Source organism: Carya illinoinensis, chromosome 10 (assembly GCF_018687715.1).
Source record: "Carya illinoinensis cultivar Pawnee chromosome 10, C.illinoinensisPawnee_v1, whole genome shotgun sequence".
In the NCBI taxonomy this organism is placed as follows: domain Eukaryota; kingdom Viridiplantae; phylum Streptophyta; class Magnoliopsida; order Fagales; family Juglandaceae; genus Carya; species Carya illinoinensis.
Genome location: NC_056761.1, coordinates 20,591,088 through 20,599,899, shown reverse-complemented (window position 1 = coordinate 20,599,899; position 8,812 = coordinate 20,591,088). Strand labels below are relative to the sequence as shown.

The window sequence follows — 8,812 nt, the reverse complement described above, 5'->3', positions numbered from 1 at the left end:
TGAGGTGGTGTTTGTCCTGTCACCAAGAAATTTACTATATCAGCAAACCAAGGCAAATTTTCAACTAACATAAGATGTTCATCAGGAAAAGAATCAAGAACAGGTGTTGGTTGTTCAGTTTCAGCAACTGTGAGCCTAGACAAATGGTCGGCTACCACATTCTCTACTCCTTTCTTGTCCTTGATGATAATATTGAACTCCTGGAGTAAAAGTATCCATCTAATCAACCTTGGTTTTGCATCTTTCTTTGTCAATAAATACTTGAGAGCTGCATGGTCAGTAAAGATGACTATAGGAGAACCAAGAATATATGCACGAAACTTCTCTAAAGCAAATACCACAGCAAGTAATTCTTTTTCAGTAGTAGAATAATTTTTTTGAGCAAAATTCAAAGTTTTACTTGCATAGTAAATGACGTAAGGAAGTTTGTTCCTACGCTGTCCAAGAGCAGCTCCTATAGCAAAATCACTTGCATCACACATGATTTCAAAAGAAAGTGACCAATCAGGAGGTTGAAGAATAGGAGCAGTGGTAAGCAAAGTTTTAAGCCGACAAAAAGCTTCTTGACACTCGGGTGTCCAATCAAATTTTACATCATTCATCAATGGCTTACATAGAGCCTTAGAAGTAGAGCTAAAGTCTTTGATAAATCTTCTATAAAAACCCGCATGCCCAAGAAAAGATCTAATGTCTTTTATTGACTTAGGTGTAGGAAGTTTAGAAATCAACTCAATTTTTGCTCTATCTACTTCAAGTCCTCTAGATGAAACAATATGTCTCAGAACAATGCCATGTTGTACCATGAAATGGCACTTCTCCCAATTAAGTAGCAATTGCTTCTCTTCACATCTGGCCAAAACAGCTTGTAAATTGGTTAAACAACTCTCAAATGAATCACCAAATACAGAAAAATCATCGATAAACACTTCTAGAGTGTTCTCAATCATGTCACTAAAGATTCTAAGCATGCATCTTTGAAAAGTTGCTGGTGCATTGCATAAACCAAAAGGCATTCTCCTAAAAGCAAAAGTACCAAAAGGACAAGTAAAGGTGGTCTTTTCTTGATCCTCTGGTGCTATTTCTAATTGATAGTAACCGGAGAATCCATCTAAGAAACAATAAAAGGCATGTCCAGCAACTTTTTCTAACACTTGATCAAGAAAAGGCAAAGGGAAATGATCTTTCCTAGTGGCGGCATTCAACTTCCTATAATCTATACACATGCGCCAACCAGTAGGAATCCTCGTAGAAATTGATTCATTTTGTTCATTTTTAACAATGGCAAGCCCGGATTTTTTTGGAACTACATGAATAGGACTTACCCATTTGCTATCCGAGATGGGGTAAATGATACCCACATCAAGCAATTTCAACACCTCCCCTTTAACCACTTCCTTCATTGTGGGATTCAACCTTCTTTGCATTTCCCTCAAAGGCTTTGCATCATCTTCTAAATAAATTCTATGGGTACATTCCAAGGGACTTATACGTTTTATATCAGCCATTGTCCACCCAATAGACTTTTTATGCTTCTTAAGGACCTCTAGCAATTTATCTTCTTGTTCACCAGTTAAGTGAGAAGAAATTACCACAGGGAAGGTGCTTTGTGGTCCTAAGAAAGCATACTTCAACTCCAATGGAAGAGGTTTGAAGTCCAAAGTTGGGGATTGCTCCTCCGAAGGCTTGAGGGTTGATGTCAATGGTGGAAGTTGCTCAAATTTTGGCCTCCATGGTGGTGTAACTTGCTGACCTATTGAGGAAACAAGAGATGAGTTAGTAACATTATCAAATATTTTCAAATCTTCTTCAAATTCCTCTAAAGAGTCAATAAGTTGAAAGCAATGTGCAGAATTTTCATCAATGAAATTTTCTAGCAAATTCACTTCATGAACTTCTTCAACTTCTTGCGGTTGCCTGCAAAGATTAAAAATATTTAGCTCCAAGGCCATATTTCCAAAACTCCACTCCTACAATTTATGAGTGCATTAGAAGTAGCTAAGAAGGGTCTTCCTAAGATAACAGGTGCTTGGAAAGTAGAATGATTAGTCAATTGCATGTCGAGTACGATAAAGTCTACTGGATAGTAGAATTTGTCTACTTGAACCAAAACATCTTCCACAACACCCCTTGGAATCTTAATAGACCTATCAGCCAACTGCAATGTGATAGAAGTAGATTTCAACTCACCCAATCCAAGCTGAACATAAACATTATAAGGCAATAAGTACACACTTGAACCTAAGTCTAATAATGCTTGGCCAATTTTTGAGCTCCCTATCATGCAAGCTATGGTAGGGGATCCTGGGTCCTTGTATTTGGGAGGAGTGTTGGTTTGGATAATAGCACTAACCTGCTCAGTAAGAAAAGCTTTCTTTTGCACATTCAATTTTCTTTTTACGGTACATAAATCCTTTAAAAATTTAGCATAGTAGGAATCTGTTGAATAGCATCTAACAATGGTATATTAATCCTAACTTGCTTAAAAATTTCAAGAATTTCAGCGTGATGCTTATCTTTGTGCAAAGGGGCTAACCTTTGAGGAAAAGGTGCAAGTGTAGTGCTTGGGACACTTTCAGATTTTAAAGGATCATGTTTCTCATTTTCAGAAGGAGGTTTAGAAGTGTTACCATTTTTTTATACCTCTTGAGCTAGAATGCCAATCACCTTACCACTTCTCAAGGTTGTAATAGCCTTAACTTGCTTGACATTTGAATCTCCTGCCACACTTTGAAATTGGTAGTTTTGGCCTTGGGGATTAGGCTGAGATTGTGCAGGGAACTTCCCTTTCTCTTGAGCACTCATGGTTGTAGTCAACCTTGTGACTGACCCTCGAATGTCAGCAATGGCTTGTGAATTTTGACTGTTGATAGCAGCTTGGCTTTGCATGAATTGCTGAAAATAGGTGGACAACTGCTGGAAGTTGGTGGATAATTGCTGGAAATTGTCTTCAAGGTTCTTTTTCTGGGCTGGCACCATGTGGTTGGCATATTGAGATGGTCCTGGACCTCCTAGGGTAGTGTAGGGTACAATTTGTGAAGGACCCGCTATGTTGGGTGCAGGTAAAGCAGCTTGTTCACCCCTCCAACTGAAATTAGGGTGATTTCTCCATCCCGAATTGTAAGTGTTGGAATAAGGACCTGAAAAAGATTTAGCAACCATATTAACAGCATTAGATTGATCCAAGAGAACTTCTTTGAAGGCAGGAATGGTCGGGCAATCATTAGTTGAATGCCCTTGGCCCTCACAAATATTACAGCTCAAGGTCATCTGAGGTACAGCTTGTACTTCATTCACTTTCTTCATTTCTATGGCTTCTGATTTCTTAGAAATCATAGCCAACCTAGCATTCAAATCATCTACTTCTCTCAGATTATATTTCCCACCCCCTGAAATTGTCCTTGAACTTTTAGACCTATCATGAACATCAGATGTATCCCATGATTGTGCATTTTCAGCTAGATAATCAAAATATTCAAAGGCTTCCTCAGGTTCTTTGTTAAAAAATGCTCCATTACACATGGTCTCCACAAATTGTCTCATTTTTGGTTGCAACCCCTCATAAAAAAAACTAATGACCCTCCAATTCTCATATCCATGATGGGGACATGCATTTAAAAGGTCTTTGAATCGTTCCCAACAATGATAAAATGTTTCCACATCCTTTTGGCCAAAATTCATGATCTGTCTTTTCAAGGCATTGGTTCTATGCATGGGAAAAAGTTTCTTTAAAAATTCCGTTTGCATTTCTTGCCAAGTCCCAATGGATCTTGGTCTTAAGGAATTCAACCATGTCTTAGCCTTGTCTTTTAAGGAAAATGGAAACAGTTTCAATCTTATGACTTCATCAGTGCATGTTCTATCCATGAATGTGGAACACACTTCTTCAAACTCTTTGATATGCAAATAGGGGTTTTCAGATTCCATACCATGAAAGTGTGGTAACAATGGAATCATCCCGGGTTTGAAATTAAAAGCATTTGCATTAATAGGTAAAATGATGCAAGAAGGTGTGCTAGTCCTAACGGGCTGAAGATATTCTCTAAGAGTCCTGTTTGGATTCTCCACTTCCCTATCATGATGCTCATTTTCAGCCATGATGCTATCAGTGTCTAATGATGATTCTACAGAAGATGATGCAGAGCTAAAAGATGTCAATGATTGTGTCCTAAAAACTCAAGATGTATGGTCTCTAGTCCAACTAGTCATACAAACCAGAGCAGATAATCAGAGACCATGAAAAATAAACAAAGAGAAGGGAAAAAAGATTAGATGTCACCCAGGCTGTGAAAAGGTTCACAACTCCACAACGTCCTCTCAGCAGTGGAGGAATGATGCTCTAATAAGCACCAGTTGTCCCCGGCAACGGCGCCAAAAACTTGACTCGTGGTCGAATGTGCTTCCAAGTGTAGAAGTGTTAAGTTGTATCAAGGATAAGTCCAGGATCGTATTCCACAGGGATAATGGGTTATCAAAGCATATAAGAGATCTGCAAGTAACAAATGAATCAAGTATGAGAGATGAAAATAAAATCCAAATGCAATGCAAGAAGATAATTGAAGTTGAAATTAGAGTTTCTAATCAAAAAGGCAAATTAACAAACACTTGGGTTGGGTCTAAGACTCTCTTTATTTTGGATTCTACATAATTTTCTCGATTAACAACCCAATCAAGGCATCGATAATCGGAAGATAAAAAGGCTAAGCTCAAGTTTTTGCAATATTTTCCTAAGGGATTTTCTATTTTACTAGCCAAACACACATTAACAAACAATCGAGAGAAGCCTTGATAATTTTCAAGCTTTTGTTGTGCCTTACGTCAACAACAAAACAAGAGCAAGAGCTTCAATCTATTTTCAATTTAAATCCAATTAGTAACTCAGTGAAATCAACATTCAACCATAAAATATTGCATCAATCTAGAATCCAAAACAAATCACGCCCCATTCCACAACCCAAGTTTCTAAAATTAGCTACACATGATGTTTCTAGCTGTAAAAATTAATCTAATTAAAGCCATATCAAAAACTAAGAAAATACTAACTAATAAACCCTAGAATGAAAAATAAATAGTCTATAAAATATCAGCTCAAAGAAATAAAACAAACGAGACTAAATAAATAAATAAACTAAGAAAACTAAAATGAAACTGCCACCTCAAGACGCCAAACGAAAGAGCTAAGAAGAAAAGAAAAAGAAACCAGCCTCCTCCTACTACTCAACGTAAAGTAAGAAAATAAAACCTAAAGACTCTCCTACTTCCTAGCGTCTAAACGAAAAAGAAAGACTGAATAAAACCAACTCTGCTACTTCCGTCTAAAACTTGTGAATTTATTGAAAGCTGAAGTAAAATAAATAAGAAACAAGTAAACAAAGAGAGGAAACCAAAGAACAAGCTGCACAGAAAGCAAAAACTGCAAAAATATAAAATGCCTAAAATCTGGAACATGAAAATATCAACAAAATAAAACAATAACCAGCCGAAATGGGAGCTTCCGCCCCTGTTCTCTGTCTGAACGCAAAAAATACAAACTAAAAACCTCTACTCTGCCGCCTTGTGTCTAACACGAAAAGGAAAAGAAATTAAAATTCAAGACTACTGCTTCGCCGAAGGACTCAAAACAAAAGCAAGAAAAACTAATGTATAAAATTCAAACCAGCTGCTTCTATCTTAAATGAAGAAGAAAGAAAATAAAAATAATGACTACTCTACTGCTAGCATCTAAACGAAAAGCAAAGTTGATATTAATGTCTGTAAAGCAAAACCAGCCGGCTGCTGTCTTGCCACCTGCTGCGTCCAAACAAAGACAACTCCAGTAAGACAAGCAAGTCGCCTGCTACTAACGGAAGAAAAAGAAAATGTCTGGAAAAACAAAAAACAGAAAGAAAGTAAAGCTATGAAAATAAAAATACAAGCTAAGCTACCCCCCCACCCCCATAGCATTTCAGCCTTCTTTCATTTTATAGCCGTGTGTTTGTGAGCTGTACATGTGATGTCGTGGTGACCTTCCATGTGCAGAAGCAAGAAAGCTGAAATGAACAGCTTGCCTTCCATGATCCCATGTGATCTCCTGGTGCTCCAGCTTCTAAAACAAAAGAAAGAAGGTAATAAACTCTCTGCTGCTACACATTCAACTTCTAGAAAGGAAGAGAGAAATAATTCTGCTACTGTCCTAGTGTCTGCAACGTGCTGCTTTCCAAGTGTGCTGTCTGCTGTGTTTGTTCTGCTGGTCTGCATGTGTGAGAGTTCGAATGAGTGTTGTCTGAGTGAGGCTATTGATCTCCTGCTGCACGTCCAGCTACTCAAAAAAGAAAGAACAAATCTACTGCTGCTGCACGTGTGAGTTTCGTTCTGCATGTGCATTACATGTGAGAGTGGCTGCTATCCTGCGTGTGTGAGTTGGTCTGCATGTGTACATGTGTGCATGCATGTGTGAGTCCGAATGTGTTTGCACTTTTCTGCATGTGTGCATGTGATCCTGCATGTGTCCGAATGGTTTGCATGTTTGCATGTGTGAGTCCACTGCATGGTGTCCGAATGAGTGGTTGATGTCCATGTGATTTTCTTTCTTCATGTGTGAGTTGGTGTGATCCGAATGATGTTGCATTTGATCTCTATTAGATGAAATTCCATAAAACCATAATTAACTTCTCTATTTTCTCATAGGCCCCATTCTTTCTTTCCTTCCATAAATGCCGTATAATATATTAATGAAATGATATTATAGTTTAAGTATTTCAAGGGCAAATATGAGACTTTGATGTACAAAAATATTGGCATCAATTAATTTGACATTCAATATTAGAATTTGATGCATAATTAAGTGTTCAATTCTTATTTGATAAAATAAATCACTCATTTAAACAACTTAATTATGCAATTCTAACCCTTTATCAACTATAACATTCGAACGTTAAGATAAATGTTAGAACGTACTGCTTAAATTTGGTTTAAGCGGGAAATTTTCCTCCGAATTTATTATAATGTCCGAACGTTACACACGAAGGTTCGAATGAAAATATTATTATTTACATATTAGAATTTAGTATATTCCTCATAATATATTTATATATTAAATTATAAATTATACAATATTAATTAATATATAATTTGTACCAGTTATAATATATATAACATGAGTATTATATAAGAACGTACTATATATATATTATAACTTTATATTAACTAATAATATAAAATATATATTACATTATAACTATAATATAATAAGTATATTATATATTATAGTTATAACAAGTATATTATAATATATTATATAGGAAAAATTGTATATTATACTAGTATTATAGTACATATTATAGTATATCTAATAACTATATTAAAGTAATATAGTTATTAGATAATGTAGTATAAGTATTATATAATATATTATCTATATTATAGTCTATAATATAGTATAAGTCTTATATAGTATGTTATCTATATATAATAACTATATAATATAGTATAATATATTATATAGTAAATATATTATAGATATAATATACTACTAGTATATTATACATTATATAATATAAAATATAATATATATAATATATCATATTATATATTAATATATCATATAATATATATATATCATATAATATATATATATATATCATATAATATATATATATCATATAATATATATATATTATATATAATATAATATATAGTGTAAAATAACGTTCGAATGTTATAATTCAAACGTTCAGACGTATTGATTAACGTTCGAACGTATACGTTATACGTTCGCATGTTAATATAACGTCCGAACGTATAAGTTATATGTTTGCACGTATGATTCTTAGTCCGAACGTATAATACATAACGTTCGCGTGTAGATGAAATGTTCGAACGTTAATTAATGAATGTTCGAACGTTAACTGTATATAAAGCCAGGCCCGACGGTTTCCAGGCCATTTCTTGCACTAAAACTCTCACTCTCTCTTTCTCTCCGCCACGCACGCCGCAACCATCGTCATACGCCACCGCAACCGTCACTAAAAGGTAATGTGCCCTCTTCCTCTTCTATTTTGTACCATTTTAATCGGTGGGTTTCGAATTTTTGAAACCCACCGTAGGCTGGTTATTGTTCCCTGTATTTCCGGCCACCATTCGCCGTAAATTGATAAAATAGGACCGTAGAAACATTCCCCACTGTTAGTAGATGCTTATTTTGGTTGTTTGTGGCTTCGAAACATGCGTTTCGAAGCTTTCGGTAATGGCTAAGTCGACTCAGTGATTCCGTGTCGTAACGTTCGGACGTCACGACACAATGTCCGAACGTGTGACCTTTAGTATTATTTATGTTCGCACGTTAAGCTGTAATGTGTGCATGATTTAATTAATGAACGTTCGACCATAAACCGTTGGTCTTCTTCGGCTAGTAAGAATGTCCGAACGTATAACGGTTCAAATTCATTACGTCAGAACGTTTATATCATATGTTAGGACGTAATGAACTCATTCGTACATTTTTATTGAACGTTTGAATGATACGTTCGATAAAACATCCGAACGTATCATCTTTGTAAATTCGCACGTGACAGTTTTAATTTTAACGTGCGAACGTACTTTCAATAACGTTCGAACGTTTCCTATTAAAATATTTTTATATTTTTTCTTTTTATTATTATTATTTTAGATATTGAAAAAGTGAAATTATTTAAAAATTTTACTGCCAAAATTATGTAAATTTATAAGAATGATATTTTAATTTTCTGTATAATCCATATATGTCAAAATACGTATGTATCTGTGATTCTAATCATTTTTTTTAAATATTATAACTTATATTTTTTTTTTACTTTTC

General features: G+C 35.1%; 1 non-coding gene across 1 annotated transcript; it reads left to right on the top strand.

Moving 5' to 3' along the window:
- The first annotated feature begins 3,589 nt into the window (after positions 1 to 3,589).
- Positions 3,590 to 3,697, top strand: LOC122280229. The gene has a single exon (XR_006229814.1). It is a non-coding gene; the product is annotated as a small nucleolar RNA R71 (small nucleolar RNA).
- The last annotated feature ends 5,115 nt before the right edge of the window (positions 3,698 to 8,812 follow it).